This window comes from Triturus cristatus, chromosome 2_1, assembly GCF_964204655.1.
Source record: "Triturus cristatus chromosome 2_1, aTriCri1.1, whole genome shotgun sequence".
NCBI lineage: Eukaryota > Metazoa > Chordata > Amphibia > Caudata > Salamandridae > Triturus > Triturus cristatus.
Window position 1 is genome coordinate 835,920,288 of NC_140581.1, and position 20,309 is coordinate 835,940,596.

The 20,309-nt window shown below is 46.8% G+C and overlaps 1 long non-coding RNA gene across 1 annotated transcript in view; it reads left to right on the plus strand.

Moving 5' to 3' along the window:
- Positions 1-20,309, plus strand: part of LOC146865949 (uncharacterized) — a 218,988-nt gene that overhangs the window by 75,296 nt on the left and 123,383 nt on the right. The window lies entirely within an intron of this gene.

The window sequence follows — 20,309 nt, forward strand, 5'->3', positions numbered from 1 at the left end:
CCGAACAGTACTGCACCTCCAGAGCATGCAGGCCGTCTTCCAGCCGCTTCAGCGTTCCCCTGATGGTCTTCAGCACCGCGGCCTGTCCCGCGATGCAGTGACCTCGTATTACCACCTTGAAAGCGTCCCACAGGGTGCCTTCCGACGTAACAGAGCCAGTGTTCTGTTCAAAATATTCCGTAACGCGTTGGTATATATCGTCCCGAAACACCGGATCGGTCAGGGCCTGCGCTGGTAAGCGCCACGCGAAGGGTGTCACATATGGCTGTGGCACGCGTAGCATCAGTTCCACTGGCGAGTGGTCAGAAAGGGTGCGCGCCCTGTGCGCGACGTCCGACACCCATGCATGTACCTGTGGGGTTAAAAGCCAAAAATCCAACCTGGACCAAGCTCCCCTGTGTGGGGTGAAGCAGGTGCCCTCCCGCAGCTCGGGGTGCAGAACGCGCCACGAATCTAATAGCTGATAGTCCGTCATTAGGCCACGGAGGAGGTCAGCCACATGCGGGTGATGCACGCGGGCCGCTCCCTCCCTGTCTAGTTCCTGCGAGATTACCGCATTGAAGTCACCGCCCCACATGCATGCGCCCTCTCCCAGCGACTGTGTCTTGTGCCAGACGTGTCGGAAGAAATCAGGGTCGTCCGAGTTTGGGCCATATATGTTGACTAGTGTCATTGGCATGTGAAAAAGCTTCCCCTGCATTATTATGTAGCGCCCCTCAGTGTCGGCATGCACCCGATATGTTTGCCAGGGTAGGCCTCGCCGTATTAAAATGGCCACTCCCCGGGAGTAGCTGGAGTAGCCAGACGTGTGTATTTCGCCCCATCTAGCATGTCGAAGCCTCACCCCGGCTACTTGGGGCAAATGCGTTTCCTGAAGGAAACAGATGTCAACTTGGTGTCGTGTCAGATATGCATGGGTCAATCTGATCTTGCGATGGTCATTCAGACCACGAATATTCCAAGTAAAACAACGCAGCGCGGTCAGGTATGTGTGCGGTGGTGTTTCCTACGCAGCAATGGGTTCAGTAGTGGCAGCGCGCATGTGGTCCGCAGGAAGAGCTCTCGCTCTGAATTTCGTAACAACAACAAGAACATGGCAGCGGTCAGCGGCAGGGCCACATCATCCTGTAGTATTACATTCAAATAGTGCAGTGTAAGAAAACCAAACAACATTAACCAAATCCCCTCACCACCCACACCAACCCCCCAATCAGGTTGAGACACTCGCCCCCCCCCCACCCCACCCAACAACTATATTGCATCAGTGAAATTACGGGAATCATCCCTGTGAGGGCGTGGGTCACCGGCATACTCCCCTGTCCAAAAGGCGACAGGGTGGCCGAACATTACCGCCCATTAACATATACACTATCTGCCTGCGGCGGGGTAAGCCCAACACCGATCCCCTCACAAGTTCTCAGTCAATGTATAAGAGTAGTCCCCGAACCTCGTATCCCTTGACCTCTCCGTTCCCCACGGCAGCCACGACACTCTATAAGTTCAGAGTCTCCGTAATAGAGCAACAAGTGATACGGTACAACCAAGCTGTCCGGCGTCTCTATACGTTCCAGTTCAACGAGTACATAAAATGTAGGCCTAGTTACTCAACGTCACTAAGCTGGTCGTGCGGCGGTGTCCCCTGTCCGGAACGTTTGTCTCTCAGCGTCCGCTCCGCCTGCCTCGCAAATTTGAGTGCTTCCGTCGCAGTCGTGAAGACCATCGGTTTCCCCCCGTGGTGGACCCTTAACTTAGCAGGATATAACATCGCATATTTTGTCCCCACTTTCTGGAAGATCCGCTTCGCCGGGAGGAATTCACGCCTGGCGGCCTGCACAGCCTGAGTGAAGTCGGGAAACAGTGATATTGCCATGTTTTGGAATGTTAGCTCACCTCTTTCACGTGCCAGCCGTAGGATCGTGTCTCTGTCTCGATAGTTGAGGATCCTGGCAAGGATCGGGCGCGGCGGCGCCCCCGGCACCGGCCGCGGCCCCAGAGTGCGATGTGCCCTCTCAACCAGGAACATGGCCGACAGGGCCTCACCAAACAGGTCGCGGAACATCCCTTCAACGAAGTGCTCCATAGTGCCAATGTTCGTGGATTCCGCAATACCAATAATTCTCACGTTATTTCTGCGAGAGCGGGCTTCCAAATCTTCGTTGCGACTCTTTATCACCTCCAGGACCTTGTCCATGCGCAGCAGCTGCTCCCGGGTATCACCGCTACTCTCTTCACAGTCGGCAACCCGCGCCTCTACCGCCGCCAGTCGTTCTTCGTGTTGATCCACCTTGTGCGATATTCCGTCCAGTCGCCTGTCCATGGAGTCCAACTTGCCGTCTATCTCCTTTAGGCAGCCCTTCAACTCCCGAAACATGCTCTTGACATCCTCGGCGTCCTGCGTCGGCTCCAGCTGCGTTTCAGGGACCACCGTCTGGGACGCTGGGACAGTTTCAGTGTCCTGAGTCATGTGCTTCCCAAACTGGAGCTTCCTCTGCTTAGCGTCCGTCTTCCCCATGGCGCAGCAAAGGGGTCACACCATCAGAGTCTCAGAGGGAGGGTGGGTAGGAAAAATGGGCCCAACAGAGTATGCACAGGCCTTCGAGTCCGGACAAAGTCACGGGCCCACCATGCCCAATCTGCTCCCTCCCAAGGCCGCCCGGCCGTCTGCGCCGCCAGCGGGAATCTACAACGCACAGTCGGGCCCAGCAGGCCTGCAGCTCTCACCACGTGCGGGTCCGAGGCCGGGACAGGCCCTCCAAATGGGCACACCGCTAGTGACCAGCAGTTGGGGCGGCCGTACAGCGGGCATACACTCCGCAGTCCCTGGATCCTCCGTAGTTCGATAGTTATGCACCGGGCGGAGGCTGAAGGAAGGCGCACTCCACCACCCGGGTCACCGTCGAGGGTAGCAGGATTGGCGTCGCTCTCGCAGCCCCAGGGCCGTCCCGTCAGTGCTCACGTAGATTGTCAGGAGGCGGGGAGATCGCCGCAGATTAGGGCCCCAGGGACAGCAGGATTCGTCCCCCCTCCGGCAGCCGCGGCCTTTGCACGTCGTGTTCTGGCCCGCGACACGGGACTTGCGTAGCTGGGATCCCCGGCCGGGAGTCAGGAGAGCCACCGCCTGGGCTTCAAGGGAGCACCGCTCCGGATCGCCGCCACCGATTTCGGTCCGGATTGCAGGGATCGATGCCTCTACGTCCGGGCACCCTCCGCCTCAGCTTTGTCGGGACAGGATGTCGGCGTAAAACGGATGAACTGACGGATTTAGGCGTTCGGCCGGCAGAGCCCCGTTACACGGCGGCCATCTTGCAGCTCGGCTCGGCCACGCCCCCAACACTTCACCCCCTTAAGAGTTCCAAGGCACTGGGGGCCGTCGGGGAGATCAAGTGAGCCGTTGCCCAGAGTAACATGATGCTGAGCTGTTTCCAGGGATCGAACTGTGAGCCCCGCGCTTTGGAGTCAGCTGCTTTGGCTGCTGCGCCACACCTCTCCCTAAGACAAGATCTTAAAACTACCGGTGCCATTCTTATATGAGAGAAATTTTTATCCCATTATAAAAATAGTGACTTGAATCAAAAATTAAAATAGGCATTCTACGAATGGCATCGGATGAGTATGAAGCTGTCTATGTAAATGCTATGTACTCCCTCCATTTCCCAGAGCGACAAAATGAAATGGAAACTGTGTCTCATAGGCAGATTCCACTTTGCTAATGTACACCACCCCTTTCTGGAGTTTGTATGCAATCAATGGCTTTGTGATCACAGGGGCGCAAAATACTGATACTACTAACTGCACCTCATATTCAGGAGGGGGACCCCGCATTCCCACTCCTCCTTGTAAATTGTGAGCAGTTTCAATGTGGGCATTGTAAGTTGAAAAGGTTTTTCCAACTTGCAGGGCAACTTTACTGCATTATGACTTGCCCCTTGGGGTCCCAAAGCCTAGAATTTTGGCAATCACAGTTTGCAAGGGACTGGTTGCACACCACTTCCTGGTCGCTGGCTGATTCCAGAGATCTGGAAGCTATGGCTGGCACCTATTAGCCAAGGTGTTGGTAAAATATATTGAGTATTGAGATGCAACAGTTTGATGGATGGTGTCTTGGCTGCTGGTGTGTCACGAGTCACTGTAATTGGTGATATTTCCATTCAGATAGCTGTAGGTGCATGTTCTGATAGCTTTATAAATGATGCAACTATTTTGAAGATTATACAATCTGATGAATCAGACTGAATTTAGGAAAACTGACAACTTATCTGGGGGGCGATTTTCACTTTGCACCAATCCTCTTTCTCCAGTTGACCAAGTTCTTCCACACAACATTCCTTTAAATCAGAAGATGTATTTGGAACATTTTCAAGGCTTATTTGTCTTCTATGAGTTTTGCATAGGTGGTTTATTTTCTGTAGCACCCAAATTGTGAGTTCAACGGGAATCTTGTGTGGAAGTACCACACAATGATTTTCTTAACTTGTGTGGAATATTGGATATGAAACACACCATTACACTTTGTTTTGGGGTTTTGCTGTATTGGAAACATTTGGTTTGATTCTGGATGCAATATTATCACTTCTGGTAACACCAGGGGGCATATTACACATATGATTGTTCCCATACATATGAGGGAATCACTTTGCCTTTGCGTCTGTACCGTATTTTGGTCATGGGTGCAGAGGCAAACAGGCCCTGTGGAGGCGCACTCGTAGTGTGCCACGAAAAAGGCACTCCTGGGGGGGAAGCCCTCTGGAAGGAGAAAGGAGGTCCTATGGACCTCCCAGACATCCCGCTGCAGGCAGGTGAAGTCATGTACTGCACCTGCGTACTAGAGGATCCCTCTCCCCTCTTTAAACTGCAGACAGCATGATGCCTGCACTGTGAAACACGGAGCGACTTGTAAACAGCTGCTCTGTATTTCACTGATTGCATTGCTCCCAGGTAGGAACAGGTTTGTGGATACCCAGAGGGGAGCGCATTAACTGTAAGAGGATGCACTGTCCCTGTTTGCACCCAGCGCACCTGTTTAAAGGTGCACCATGGTGCAAACAAGGACATTGTTCCCCAGCTATGATATGAGCCTAGGTGTATTAATACTAGTATTACTGTCCCACCACATTAACAGGAGCTGTTTTCATGAATGGAAATATATACATTTTGAGAGACATATGAGCTTAGGAAGGTTTCCATTATTACATCCAAGCTTAGTGAAATGAACACTCTGTACCACAATGCTCTGCTCGTACTGTACCTGAGGACACCACAGCAAGGCTGCCATTTCTGCAACTCTTCTGGATTGTTTGATCCATTTGCACCCTCGGCGATTACTTGTCGGCTGGACCTGGATCAATCACCTCATAAAAAAGGCTTCTCCAGGTCACCGTAAAGTTAGATTTACAGATACAGAAGTTGTTGTGCCAGCGAAGGAGGTTGCAAAACAGGAGATTAGACTCAGGATCATGGAGTCATAGGTGTGCCCAGAAAACCAGGATTAGCACGTGAACACAAGGCCTATATCACATACTATCTGAAAGTTGATTTTTCTATAGATTTGCTCTGAGGTCTTGGTTCTACAAGTAGCATATGTGCCCACTCTTGTCCCAATAGCTTTAGCAAGACTACCAATGACACAGATCTTTGCATTGCTTTGACATTTGTCTTGACGTATGTAGGAAAGAAAATGTTTTAGGGAACTAAAGTATGGAAAACACTCATTACCTAGCTCAACTCCTTATAGAAAGTCCGCTGTGACAGGACACGTTGATATCCAACTGAGCTTCAGCATCCACGCGTGGTCAGGAAATGGTGCGCAGCCAGTAGGGGCGGTAGGGTTGGTAGTTCTGATGCCAGTACTAGACTTAAGTACATACACATTGGCAATCTAGAGGTGCAAGATGGTGTACACGTCAAGACCATATGTAGAGATAATGTGGGGTTCAGGCTTCAATTAAGGTGCGCCAGTGTACTTTGGCGCTGGACTGCATCCTCATGTTGAACAGCAGGCTCATTCAGACTATCAAATGTGTGGAACGCAGGAAGACTTGAGAAACTGCTAATACTAAATGTGGTGAGATTAGGAAGAAATTAGGCTTCCAAAATGTCTTTCTGGGAAACGTCGCTCACTATAGAAAGACCTTGTTCATCAGCAACCCTGCCCATAATGCTTTTCAGAAGCACTCTCACCGTCTATTTGTTAAAAAATATAAAGTTTGGCCCCAATCTAAACTGGGGCCTGATTAACTTTGTGTAGGTGTGTCCTTCTCTTGAAATACTACTGACTCAATCCTGGATGTCAGAGGTTAGTCAGATGTACTTCAGTCTTTTTGAGGAATTTAATACTTAGTCAAGAGTACTCCAAGAGTAATTCAGAGCTAAATCATTGTGAACCAGGAAGATATTTAAGTTTGAGTTTTGACAGTTCAGCTGTTAGACCATTGCTAACAATAATCATAGGGTGGACTTTGGGTCTGCCCCGTTCAACCATTGGCTTTCTTACACCACTCTCTTTCAACCATTGGCTTGAGACTTCTTGTCAGAGTAGCATTCATCTCTCACCTAATGCTATTGGGTGTTTCCGTGTATCCTTCTGCCTCCACTCGAGTTCTGGCATTGACCTGCATGAGAGACTACTTTACAACTATATCCCTTTCTGTCCACTGCTGCTCTTCTCTCTTGTGTCTCGCTCTAAAGTGCTAACGCTGCACGCATTAGCACATCAAACCCTGACTTATTGGCTTAGCGAATGCTTGTTTTGCTCCTATTATTTCCCTGTGACTAGCAATCCCCAAAAGTGTGGTGGCTACACGGGTGAACACAGTTTTCCGGACTTTGAAATGATCCTGACTTTCAACTACGGATCTTCGTTCTCTTTAATGTGTATTCTCTGTTGATAAAACTTCACCTGCATTTGTTGCTTTGACTGTGCAGGGTTGTAACTTTAAAGGTGACTGGCTTCTGTTTTTCACCGGGCCACTGAATCCTCTCTATGAAAACAGCTGTGTGCCCTCATTAACATTTGATGAGCTTTCTTCGTTCATTCATCCCATTTCAAGACCTGTCAAAACAAGGAAGTGTTCATTGTTCAGCTGTATTTTGCACAGAACAAAATAATGTCAAACAACCCCTAGCAAAATCTTTTATTTACGATTTTTTCGCATAGAGAATGCTTTTCCTCTTATGTGTCCAGGAGCCACTGTATTGGCTTTTTACTTTTGAACAGCAGATGTACGTGTTGTGGCATGAATTATAGAGACTGGAGAGGAAGCATATTATTGTAAAACACATCTGCCTCACAGGGGCAGCGGATTCACGGAGCAAACGCAGTTCGAAAGCCCTCAGCTCTGCTTTACCCACTTTCCAAAAGTTTTTTTTTCTTTCGTTTTTCCATTTTTGTTAAGAGGCAGTAGCCTGGGGTGGTTGTGCGGTAACCTCGCACCCTGGGGACTGCCACTTTCCAGGGCAAATCTGAAATAAATGCTGGGGGGAGCCGTTGCTGCCCCCCTGCAGCCCCAGGAACTGCCATCTCCCTGGGGCTAATCATAAAATTAATGCGGGCCCACGTGGCCCCCCTGGCAGCCCCGGGGACAACCATCTCCCTGGGGTAATTTATTAGAATAAGGAGGGCCACACGGCCCACCACAGCCACAGGGTGTGCCACCTCCCCAGGGTTGACATAAATGAATGTCTCGGGTCTGTTAAGAGCCCGCAGCCCAGGGGACCACCACCTCCCCGGGGCTAGATTCTACAATGGAGTCACGTCGTGGAGCCATTTATGGCCCTGGGGAAGGCCACCCTCTGGGGCCAGCTCCTGCTACCTCCCATGGTGCTCACCCTCGGGAGGCAGCTTTTGCTTTTGCTTGGTGGGAGTTGGGTAGAGATGTTTCACAAAACGGTGGCATCTTCTTGAATAAATCCGCAGGGCAGGATTCATTCTGGCATGATGCGTATTTCACAGATATGAAGCCTCAACGGGAAGCACTTACAGATATAAACAAAGCAGGTGACAGAGTTGAAGTTCTACTTCTGTAAAGTACTAATCATCCTAACTTCAAATGCATGGCCAAGGCAAAACAAGTGTGTTTTCTCTGCATTTCCACTGAAACGTTACTTGTAATACGTGATGGAGGTGTTTGCATCCTTGCTTTTCTCAAGGACAATATCTCACATAGTGTCTATCATGAGGGCATTCTTTCTTTCCACCTGCTTCTCAGGCCCGAGTTTGTATTCTAAACTTTAAAAAACTATAAGTATGTAAACTTGCCCAGAAGCCCTGAGCATTTGGTCCCGCCAATAAACATTAGTCGTATGCAACTTTTTCCGACCCTTTTCCCAGGATGATAGACAGATTACTACAAGGCCCCCTGAGTGCGTTCCCCACCAATTTTGGAGATGGGGTCTTAATACCTAGGAATACGATTGCAACTCCACCAAACAAAGAAGCACTTTCTTCTGTAAAGTACAAATCAAATCATCCAAGTGTGTTTTCTCTGCAGTTCCACCTTGTAAAATTATCTGCTGGAGACGCTCAAGCAACAATAACATTTTCAAAGTTACAGACACACAAGGCCACTTGAGACATTTCCTCTTCATTCTTTACACACCTGTAGTGTAGGAGATGCACTATAGATTTACCTAGCTGGGTAGTACTCACTAATTAGCCAGTAGAAAGTACCCCAGTAGAAAGTAATCCACTTGGGTAGAGTTGTTGCACAAAAAGGTGTCCTCTTTTTGGATAAATATGCAGGGCAAGATTCATTCTGGCACGTTTCTCATTTCACAGAAATTAAAGCCCAACAGGTTACAGGTAGGAAATACATTTAAAAAACACATTGAAATTAACCGAAAAAACGAAGGTTACAGGAACAATATAGTTAGGAAATAGAATTTTAAAAAACCCTAAAAATACACTGAGAAAACCTATGGTTCAAGGCAGTTATAGTTTGGCTGACATTTCACTCGTAGTAAACCAGAGAAATTCATCAGTTATAGTTACCTGAGCTAACTATAGTTTACTCCCCCTCAATGCAATGCTTATCACCTCGCATATTACATCACTCATTACATGTTCAGTGACATCACTCATGACATCACTGAGGACATCTCAAATGACATCACTGATGACATCGTCCACAGAACTACTCACACACCCACTCATACACCCATAGAACCTCTCATACGTCCACACACAGAGCCAGGCAACCACTCATATACCCATTCACAGACCCATACAAGTACTGAAAAAATGCACTCACTGATCCAGAGAGCCACTCACAGATCAACTCACTTATACAGCCAATCACAAAACCACTAACTTGCCCATATAGCCACTCATGCACCCACTCACTCACAAATACAGCCACTGACACATCCAGTTATTTACACATACAGACACTTACACACCCACTTATACTCCCATACAGCCAATCACACACTGGGTCAGTCACCCATACAGCTACTCACACACCTACTCACTCACCCATATAGTCACTCATACTGCCACTCACTCACCTATACATTCACTCACACACCCACTTACCTGCTCATAAAGATACTAGTACATGTACTCAGTCACCTCTACAGTCTTTGACATAAGCACACACTCACCCATACAGTCACTCATACCCAGTCACTCACCCATACAACACTTATGCAGCCAGTCACCCACTCATACAGCCACTCACACACCCCATCACTACCCTTTACATGCATCTAACATACCCACTCACTCACCCATACACACAAGACACACCCAATCATTCACCCATTCAGCTACTCACACACACACTAACACTGATACAGCCACTCACATCCACTCACCCACCCATACAGCCACTCACAGACCTACTCACTCACCCACACAGCTGCTCACACATACACTCACTCACTTATACAGCAGTTCACACAGCCACTCACTCACCCATACAGCTAGTCACACAGCCACTCACACACCTACTCACAGCGACTCAGACACCCACTCACATACAGATACACAATGTCACACAGCTACTGACATAATGTATGTTAGAAATAGTATCAGTTGTTACTGGGACACAGACTATAATAATTTAACTAATGTAGTAGTTTACTAAATATACTTAAATAAACTTTTAGAAAACACTAACACTTCATGGATGATTTCATAAGAGATGTCATTTGAGATGTCATGAGTGAAGTCACTAACCATATCATAAGTGATGTTATATGTGAGTTCATAAGCAGTGCATTACGGGGCATACGTTTTAGTTAGCTCAGGTAACTATAACTGCTGAAGTTTTCTGGTTTTGTACAAGTGAAATGTCAGCCTAACTATAATATTCCTGTTTGTTATTTTTTAAGTAAACCTAGACCTTTTTAAAATTAAGTTATAGTTTTTTTTATTAAATAATTATTTTACTTAACATAAATTATTACTTTACTGATTTGTATTTACTGATTCATTTTGTTAGGCCATGTGGGAGTGGGTTGCTATTGCTTTCCCACTATGCTAGACGATGTATATAAAGCAAATAATTCCCGGTGTTTCAAAAAGGTCTTTTAATCATTCGTTTTTCAGAAAAGTTTGTCCATATTCTAATCCTCCCTTTTCTTCCTGCTTGTTTCAGTTCTTCATTGTTTCCCAGGTAGTCCCTCTGAAGCTCAGGCTTTTCCCACCAGCCATTCCATAGGAGAAAGAAAAGATAAGAATTAGTTTTTTATCAATAACCTTGCTTTCTTTTCATCTCTCTTCTCTGCCTCTCACCTATGGATTTTTTTCTCATGCTGAGAAGTTTTTATTTTTCTCTCTATGCTTTGAAACCTCCAGCTTCCCATGTGGTTGTTCGTTCTACCAAGCGCCTATAACTATTACACTATTTACCAGTAAGCTCTACTGCCTTATTAGTAGATTCCTTTGCATTTAATATGTCATGACACATTCACCCAGTACCCAATCCTTCACTCTTCCATGTCTTGTGGCCCTTTGAAGCTCTTCCACCAGCTGTGATTCCCTACTGCCTCACTCCCATCATCCACCTGATAAGCCACATCCTTCCTGGAGCTATGGCAGGAACACCAGCTGTCAGTGCAGGGCTAGCCTCACAAGTCTCCTCCCCTACTTACCTACCCCAAAGTCTATAATTATGGCACCTAACTACCAGCACCAAACTGACTCCACCTACCCTCTAGGTCCTCCATCAGCCTAACTAGCCTCCAATTTGTGAAAGATAAACTGGCTTTCATCTACATTAAACCCATCAGGGGTCCCTCCCTTGCCAAGACACACTATCAAATGGAGTTAAGTACTGATCCCTCAGGATCCCATGCACTCATTATCAACTACCCACCCAACCTATCGAAAAGCACCACCAAAAAACACAAGCATCACATACTCTGGGCTAGGCCCAAAACGTTAATCTCAGACATCTACTTTTGTGCAATCAAAGGTAGTTGAGTTAATTACTTCATCTTCTACACCAGGAAAAGAGCATGTTGGCGAAAAGTTTTCTGCTCTATGCTCCGAATATCAGGTACCAGGAAAACATTTCATGGTCTCAAATGAACAACGGAGCCCTTGTCCACCCTCAACGCCAATGCCACCATCACCCTCTATAACAATGGTATCATCCTAATCCAAGCTTCCAATGTCAATCTAGTTAAGATCGACTTTATCTTCCTGTTACTCAAAAACGCTGCTTCGGCGAAACCCGATGACCCTGGCACTCACCCTAACATTACTCTGGACATTACCAGTCCTCTCCCCACCACTTCGGGTAGGCCCCCACCCTCTCTAAGCAATTCCTTGCCTTTAGATGATCACAGAGCGGCTCTGTCCCCTGTTGACGTGTCTCAACCCTCTAGACCCCCGACACAGAAGGTGAGAGACATTTCGGGCTCATTTGGCACACATCGCACCAGTCCGACTCTACTCGTTCCTAGAGCCGAGAGATTCCCTTGCGACCTACTGTCATTGCCTGCAACGAATGATCGGTCTTCCCTCATCCCTCTCTCCACGCCACCTACTAGGCTGGAGTCTGGGCAAATGCCCCCCACCGACCCTGTTCGGTCAAACCCATTCATTCCTGTTTGGACCGTACCTGGCCCTCAGCTCAATGTTCATTCCACCCTCGCTAATGTACCAACCTCGACATCCAAAGACCTTGGAACTCCGCTAGTCCCAAATGATCAACTCCCTCCCCAGGAACAGGACACCATCACCTTGGAACCCACGGGCTTACATTGAGGCCTTCCTTCTCCGCCCGCTTTCCCAACACACTCTTTACCCCTCTCCCAACAGTCAGACTTGGCTGCGCGCCTGGATGACATATCTCTCCAGTTGCACCTTCTCACTCCTGAAATACATGACCTGAAAGCCCTCTCAAATGATCTCTTCCCCGTGCTCAGCTCCTTCCTCACCTCTGCGGATTTGCCCAGAGCCTCCTCTAGGGTCAGAGATCACATGGGCCAGCTTTTCGCCCCCTCTGTCTTAAAAACAATACCCCTACCAAACGCCCCCTCCCGCCCCAGAAGATTTAAGACCTACCTGGCATCCAATCATCTCACTAACATTCACAACTCTTACTCTCCTAGGTCAAACACCAACACGATCCCTCTGGGACAAATACAAACCATCCATTTTAACCCGAACAGAGAACCCCCTCACAATCTTAGAGTCATCAATAAAGACAACCTCATGAGAGTGAACGTCATCCAGACTCCTTCCCCCCTTAACCCAGGATGACTTAAATGTGTACTACTCAATTGCAGGTCAGCCAGTAAACACGCCTCCAATATCTTCGACCTCATCCAACACAATGACTTAGACATTATCATCCTCACTGAAACTTGGCTCCACTCCTACCCTAGACCTCCTAGTACCTTCTACTCACAACATAATTAGGCTAGACAGAGCTCGGATGCTGGGTGGTGGCCTTGCCTGTATTCACAGAAACACACTCTTGATTTCTCACTTTGAGTCCTCAACGCCCTCCTCTTGTGAATACCTTTGTCTCAGCATTTCCAGTAATAACCTGCCGGTGTGCAAACTTCACACTTTTTATCAGCCCCCCCCACCCCCCCCACCGGAGACAATCTCCCCTTCATTGAGCAACTGATGGAAATCATCGCTGGCAATATCGACTCAGCAGTGTCCCAAATCTTCCTTGGTGATTTCAACCTTCACTGGTCTAACCTCAATGACCACGCTGTAAATTGCCTTAAATAATTCTTAAATGATCAAGAATTGATTCAGCACTGTGACCAACCAACTCATAATAAAGGAGAAATGCTAGACCTCATCATCTCGAAAGGTCAGTCCATCACATTGGATACCATTCCCCCTTGCGATTGGTCCGACCACCACATCATCCTCTTTTATGTTAACAGGGTGGTGTCTATGAGGAAGGCTTAACCAACGAGATCAAAGATCTGGAAAAGGATCCTCAGATCAATAAATTCAGATGAACTAGCAGCCCACTGTAAATCTGCCCTCTCCTCCCAAGCAGACCTGGTTGAGGTTCAGTTACTCACCGACTCTTACAACTCGACCATCTCCAACATCATGGATGACATTGCACCACTCCAACATAGAAATGCCTCAACAAAAATATCCAAACTGTGGTAAAACGACAATCTAAACACGGAACACCGCAACCTTAGGACAGTTGAATGTTCCTGGAGATCCAAACCCTCCTCGGACCAACTAAAACTCCTTAGGGATGTTAGGAGCTCCTACAACAAACAAATCAAGAGCGCTAAGGCCGACCTCTTTAGACACCAACTTGATCAAGCTGCCAACCGCCCCAAGAAACTTTTCAAATTGGTTAAACAGCAATCAGTGGTAGTTTCCAAACCAGTCAGATTCTGGAGGCAGGCCACCCTCATGCGACAAACTGGCTGCTTTCTTCACTGAGAAATCAAGACTCATCACCATTGAGCTCGCCTCCGAGATGGCGCTACTGCCATCATCCGGGTCCGCATCACCCCTTGAACTCTTAGAAAAGCGCATACCTATCAGCCTGAACACCAAGAACAATGCATCATGGGGCTTCTTTACCCCATTCAGTGAAAAAGACAGCAACAAGATTCTCCAGAATATCAACCCATCTAACCACTTCAACGACCCACTGCCCGCGGCCATCTTCAAATAAATCAAGAATGTCCTCATCCCCACCTGGACAAGGATTGTAAACGCTTCACTGTCACAAGGCACGATCCCAGACTGCCTAAAAGCAGCTCAGGTATCACCTATATTTAAAAAAACTAACGCAGATAGAGCTGACCTCACTAGCTTCCACCCTATCTCCAACATCCCCACCGTAGCCAAACTCCTAGAAAAAGGCGTACAATCCCAACTTTGTGCGCACATAGAGAATTTCAAACTCCTAGACCAGCATCAATCTGGCTTTCGGAAGGGTCACAGTACTGAATCGGCTCTCACTCACGTTATGGATGACATTTTAAAAATGCTTGACCAAAACGAATCTTGCCTCCTAATCCTCCTTGACCTTTCCTCCGCATTCGACATGGACAATCACGACAACCTCCTATCTATTCTGAAGAACAGGATGGGTTTACAATGGTTCTCGTCCTTCCTCCACCACAGATCACAAGGAGTCAAGGCAAACTACTCTCTCTCCCAGCCCTCTCCAGGACTCCCAAGGGTCCGCCCTAACTCCTATACTCTTCAACCTTTTCTTGGAACCATTAGCTAATTCATTAATTCCATGAACATTCTCTTCCATATGTATGCGGACGATACGCAACTTTATTTGAAAATCTCCTCACCAGATAAGATCATCTCACTCAACACCACCCTAACGTCTAATCAAAATTGGTTAAATGAGAACCATCTCCTGCTCAACACCTCCAAAACTGAATTCCTCCTCATCTCTCCTCCGAACCACATCCCCAAGCCAGACCTTTGGTTGAATCACCTCACTGCTTTCAACTGCACCCCCCTCATTATAGACTCAGCCAAATCTCTCGGAATCACCCTGGACAAACACCTCAACATGAAGAATCATATCAGCAATGTGTGCAAGGGAACTAATCACTTGATGAGGGCACTTAGAAATATCAAACCATTCCTTCCACAAACTGATTTCAACCAGGTGGTCCAAGCGCTTGTTTTACTGAGGCTTGACTATGGCAGCGCTACGCTCTGTGGCCTTCCCAAATACACCCTGGCTCCACTAAGGACATCACTGAACGCTGCGGCTAGACTGGTTACAGGTACCAAACGAAACGCACACATATCCCAAGTCCTAAAATCTCTTAAATGGTTGCCCTACGAAGCTCGAATTCAATTAAAGATTGCCGTTCTGGTGCACAAAGCCCTCCATTTCAAAACTCCCAGGTACCTAGCGCAAAAGCTTGAACTATCCTGTGGCGGTAGAGCCTCAAGAAGCGCTAACACTCTCCTCTTGAAACCATACATCTTTAGCAAAAAGAGAACTTGTCACCGAACCTTCTCCGGCGCTGCCCCAAAGATATGGAGTTCTCTTCCACCGGAAGTACGCAGAATCTCCTCAAAGATTGCTTTCAAACTGGAAGCCAAAAGATTCCTAATAAACAAATTCTTACTTTAATTGGGCTAGGTTCATCTGCTCGAGGTCATTGATCTTACAACCATTGGACCATCAGTGGATTCTGCTCTTCTTTACCTCATAGTGGGCCCCCATCGTAGCCCGCTAAGTACCTGTTTATTGTATTACTCTCCTTTGACCCATCTGTCTTGTAATTATGTGATTATTCTTGTTTTTATTCTTACTTTTGATGTCGATATTGCATTTATTACCTTCCTTCCATCCTTCTGTAAAGCGCTCTGATCTCCTTCGGGATCTTGTTCGCGCTATATAAAACTTTATAAATAAATAAATAAATACGTCTCTACTGCCAGTCCTTCAGGCTCCTTCAATGTCAGGTTGGTCCCTTGGATCTTCCGCTGCTTGATTTCTGGCACCACTGGGTACTCCAAGATTCTCTTGTCGTTGTGGTGGGTCGAGTCCTGGGAATATCATTTTTTAAAGGGGCAAGTGGGAATATTTTTCAGGAAGTACACCAGGAGTGCCAAGTGTGCGTGTCTGCTTTTTGCACCCCTGAGGTACTTTGATATTACAGAAGAGGCCACAGATGCTTGCTCAACCCCTTCTGGTTTACACAATTAGCGCTGGCTTGATCTCAGGGGTTCATTCCCTCATTTGCATGGTGGCGTGGACCCATGCCAATGAGGGAATCATTCGCCTTTGCATTCATGCCATATTACAGATGTTGGTGCAAAGGCAAGGGGCCATCATCAGGGACTCTTAATGTGTGTCTCACATAAGAGGTGATGCAAAGTCAGTGCACCCCTTAAGGGTGGCCCTTGTGAAAGGAGTACTGAGGTTCATGGACCTTTCTGGCATCCTCCTGTAGGAGTATGCAGTCTATCACTGCAACCATCTGCAGGGGGCCCATGCCTCTATTAACCATGAGCCCTGGTCACCACCTTCAGTGAAAAGCTGACTGGTGTCTTCAAACAGCCAGTAAACCTTTCACTAATGTGCTGTCCTCAGAGCAGGTACTAGTTTGGTCCTGGTTTTTGAACAGTGAATTTACTGTGATAGGGTGGACTGGACTGCCCTTGTCTGCGCCTGGAGCACACACGTAAGGGTATACCCTATCTACAATGCCATCCCTGGAAATCGTATCATGATATGGAGCTGCATTTGAGTAACTATTAGGAAGTTTGCCTGAATTCATTATTGAAGTTCTCACAAAATTATCACACAAGAATGAATTGCCACGATGAAGCAGGATCCTTCCGCAAAAAGTACTGGCTGTCCATTGTGTTTAGAGTCGTCACTCTAGGTTAATAGACACTTTATGGTTGTTAATGTAAAAGGTGCATCTGAAAATTATGCATTTTAAAGTTTCTCATGCTTCCCAGCTGAAATATGGAATAATCCAGCTGAGGAAATCTGAGTGATTTCAATATTACTAGTGTTTCAAAAAGCACTTAAAACTCACCTTTTCTTATCCCTTTTCATCTGTCAAGTATGGAATTACATCATTGTTCTTTAAAATTCTTTTCTGTTCAAATGAGAGATTTCCATGTTTGAAGGCCTCTGTTAAGTGCTAAGATACAGCGAGGATAGCTCCACACACTACAACCAGATCAATAAATAATAAAGAAGCTATGAATTGTTGGTTCAACAACACTTTTACCAGGTCAAAACGGAAATCCTTGTGATGGGAGGGACTGGACATGTTTCTTTGTTCTTCACCTGGTACATTTGCATTAAAAGACCCCAAAAACCTCTCCAAAAGAAAGGAACCCGGAGATCATCTTTGATGCTGCACTTGCTTTCTGTGCCTCAAGTCAACTCTGTAACAAAAGAGCCTCATATGGATCCCTTCTCCCAACGAAAACCTCGTCTGCTCCTCCAAACGGATCACCTTGTGGGACTCATGATAACATTGCTAAGTGCACACCTTTTTTAGCGCGAACTAGACCGGAGACATAGGGTATCAGAGTGCTTTACATGAGTATCAGACATTCATTTTTGGCAGGCACGGGGAGATTAAGGGCCTCATGTAGGAAGCCAAATACCGGTCGGTAACGGCCGAAATTCGGTAAATATCCCGTTACCGACCGGTATTTAGGCATTTGCGATGTAGGTGGGAGATTTTCTGGATTCGGTATTTAGCAATTCGGAAATTAAGAAATCGGTAAAATACCGATTCGGTAAATACCGAATCCAGAAATGCTATGTAGGGGGCACTCAAGTGAGTGCATCATTGGTGTCTGGATTCGTTATTTACCACCAACTACTAGTTGATGGTAAATGACGAATACCTTCCAAAAAGCATTTTTGTGCTATTTGAAAAGTGCAATGTGGCAGACATACATGCCCTTAGGGCATGTATGTGCGCCACATGTGCACACATGCACGAATCAGGGGTGCAACAGGGTGTCAATGTGACACCCTGCCACTCATGATAATGCCTCCCCTATAACTGGCTTCTCATTCTTTCCTATGGGCCTCCAGGCCCATAGGAATGAATGGGAAGGGATGCATTATTACCGATTCGGTAAATTCCGATTCTTAAATACCGATATTTACCGAATCGGTAATAATTACCGATTGGTTACCTACATTACATTTACCGATTCATAAATACCGAATCGGTAAAATTCGGTATTTATGAATCGGTAAATGTGATGCTACCTACATATGGCCCTAAGTGACTTGCCCAGAATCACAAGTTGTTGAGCGTCGCTGCCGAGACACGAACCGGGATCCCCACCTTCGAGGTCGACCGTTCTAGCCCTAAGGTTACATCCTCTCCCCCATTACACCTTGACTGTTGTAATGTTGTCTTTTCATGGCTTCCAGAGAAACTAACTGATAGACTCCCAAGGCTGTAAAACAAGACAGTCAGAATGTGCTTTAACGTTTGCAAAGCTTCTTACAGCACTATAAACACTTCATTGGCCTGGCGCAAGGATTACTGCTAAGGTCCTCTGTGATGAAAATCACCCACTCACATTACAGAAACCTTCGATTGCAAACCTCATCATCCAACATCCCTTCACATGCCACACACAAGGAGACAGATCAGGGTCCAAAATGATGGACTTCTCAGCCCAAACCTGAGAACCGAATCAAATCACATGTGGTTCAGAAACTGACGAAGCCGAAATCTTCAAACTCACTGTAAACGCCGCCTTATGTAGAAACATGTCGAGAGTGAAGTACTTCAGGCAAGTTTTCTACCCTATTGATGGGACTCTAACGAGCCTGAGAAGCATCCAAAGAGGACTTTTCTTTTTTTAGACTTTTAGTACTCTTAAGTAACGAACAGTAGACACACGATTCTGCAAATCTCCAACATAAATGTATTTTAATAAATGCATGATGAGAAGGTTCTATTGTCACGCCTGCAATCCTTGTACTTCATCTCTGTACACGCTGCCATATAAGGTTGAGTTTTGTGCACTGCACCCCCTCTGAAGCAGCATCTGTTGGGTATATTATACTATACAGTGGCGGCTGGCAAGTAAGGAGGGTAGTGGGGTGGAGGGGGAAAAATAAGTTATCAACAAATAAAATAAAAAATATGTATACTTACCTTGGATCCAGGTGCAACTTCCTCCTCGCTCGGGTCCATGCAGGCAAGCAGGTTCGAACGGAGCGGGACCAGGAAGCTGCAGTTACCAATCCTGTCGCTGCTTTCATACAGTATGAAAGCAGAGCCAGTATTGGAGGGAGCGGCCTCTCTCACCGCTCCTGCGGGCACTGGAGCTCTGTGCAGTCTCTAACCCAGCTGTCTTATTACAGATAGGTTAGAAAGGATTAGACTGCACATGTATGGCTGGCCAAAAAGACATGTGCAGTTAAGTCTAAGTGTCCTGCCTATCACTGCTTTCTGCTGCTGCCTGACTGGCAGCAGCAGAAACTAGAAGCCCCGCTCTCCAGAGGCGCAACTAGAGCCAAATTTCGGGGGGGGCTAAGAAAAAATTTCGGGGGGGGGGCTGAATCTTTAAGAAATAGACAGAGTGGAGCTGCAGGGGCTCTTAGAAGGGGTGAAACAACAGCAAGGCCTCATTAACATGCAAATGGTCTTTAAAGACCTGTGAAGTGCTCCGGTGCGGCTGTGTGTGTGCCCGGGAAGCTGTCTCATCCCGGGCTGCCACACACGACAGGGGGGGGCTGAAGCCCTATGAGTCCAATGGGTGTTGCGCGCCTGCCGCTCTCCATCCTCCGTCCTGTCGTTTGGCTCAGGATGGGATTTGGAAAAATAAAATAGTAATAAATGAAGTTTATTCCCATTTTATTTTTCCATATCCCGGGGCAATTTGGTAAGTGGGGCGACGCTCCTCCGCCTTAACGGAGGAACCACCCCTGTATTTAGACTAAAAGAAATGACCACGTCTTGACATCTCACAATGGCAACATTCAGATATGGAATGATTCAATTACATACAAGGTAGTAGTGTTCCCAAAATGGGTGAAGAACCGCACATCAAATATAGACACATGTCATGTAAAACCAGTCAATGGCGTATTTAAATTTACAAATGCTATTAGTATAACGGGGTGCTGATATTACTGTAAACACTCACTACCTAGAAGTGACGTTGGCAAGTTGAAAAATCAACTCATCCGTACAGTTATCAAAAAGAGACTAGCTAATAACGCACACCCTTTTCTAAAGTACAATAGGTCTAAACACAACACATTGTAAGAAGACCAGTATTTCTGATAAGTAGATAAACAATTCCAAAAGAGTTCTTGGAGGATTCTAAATATTCCACAGTTCCACTGGATGGGATGAAATACTCGTCAAAGCTTCAA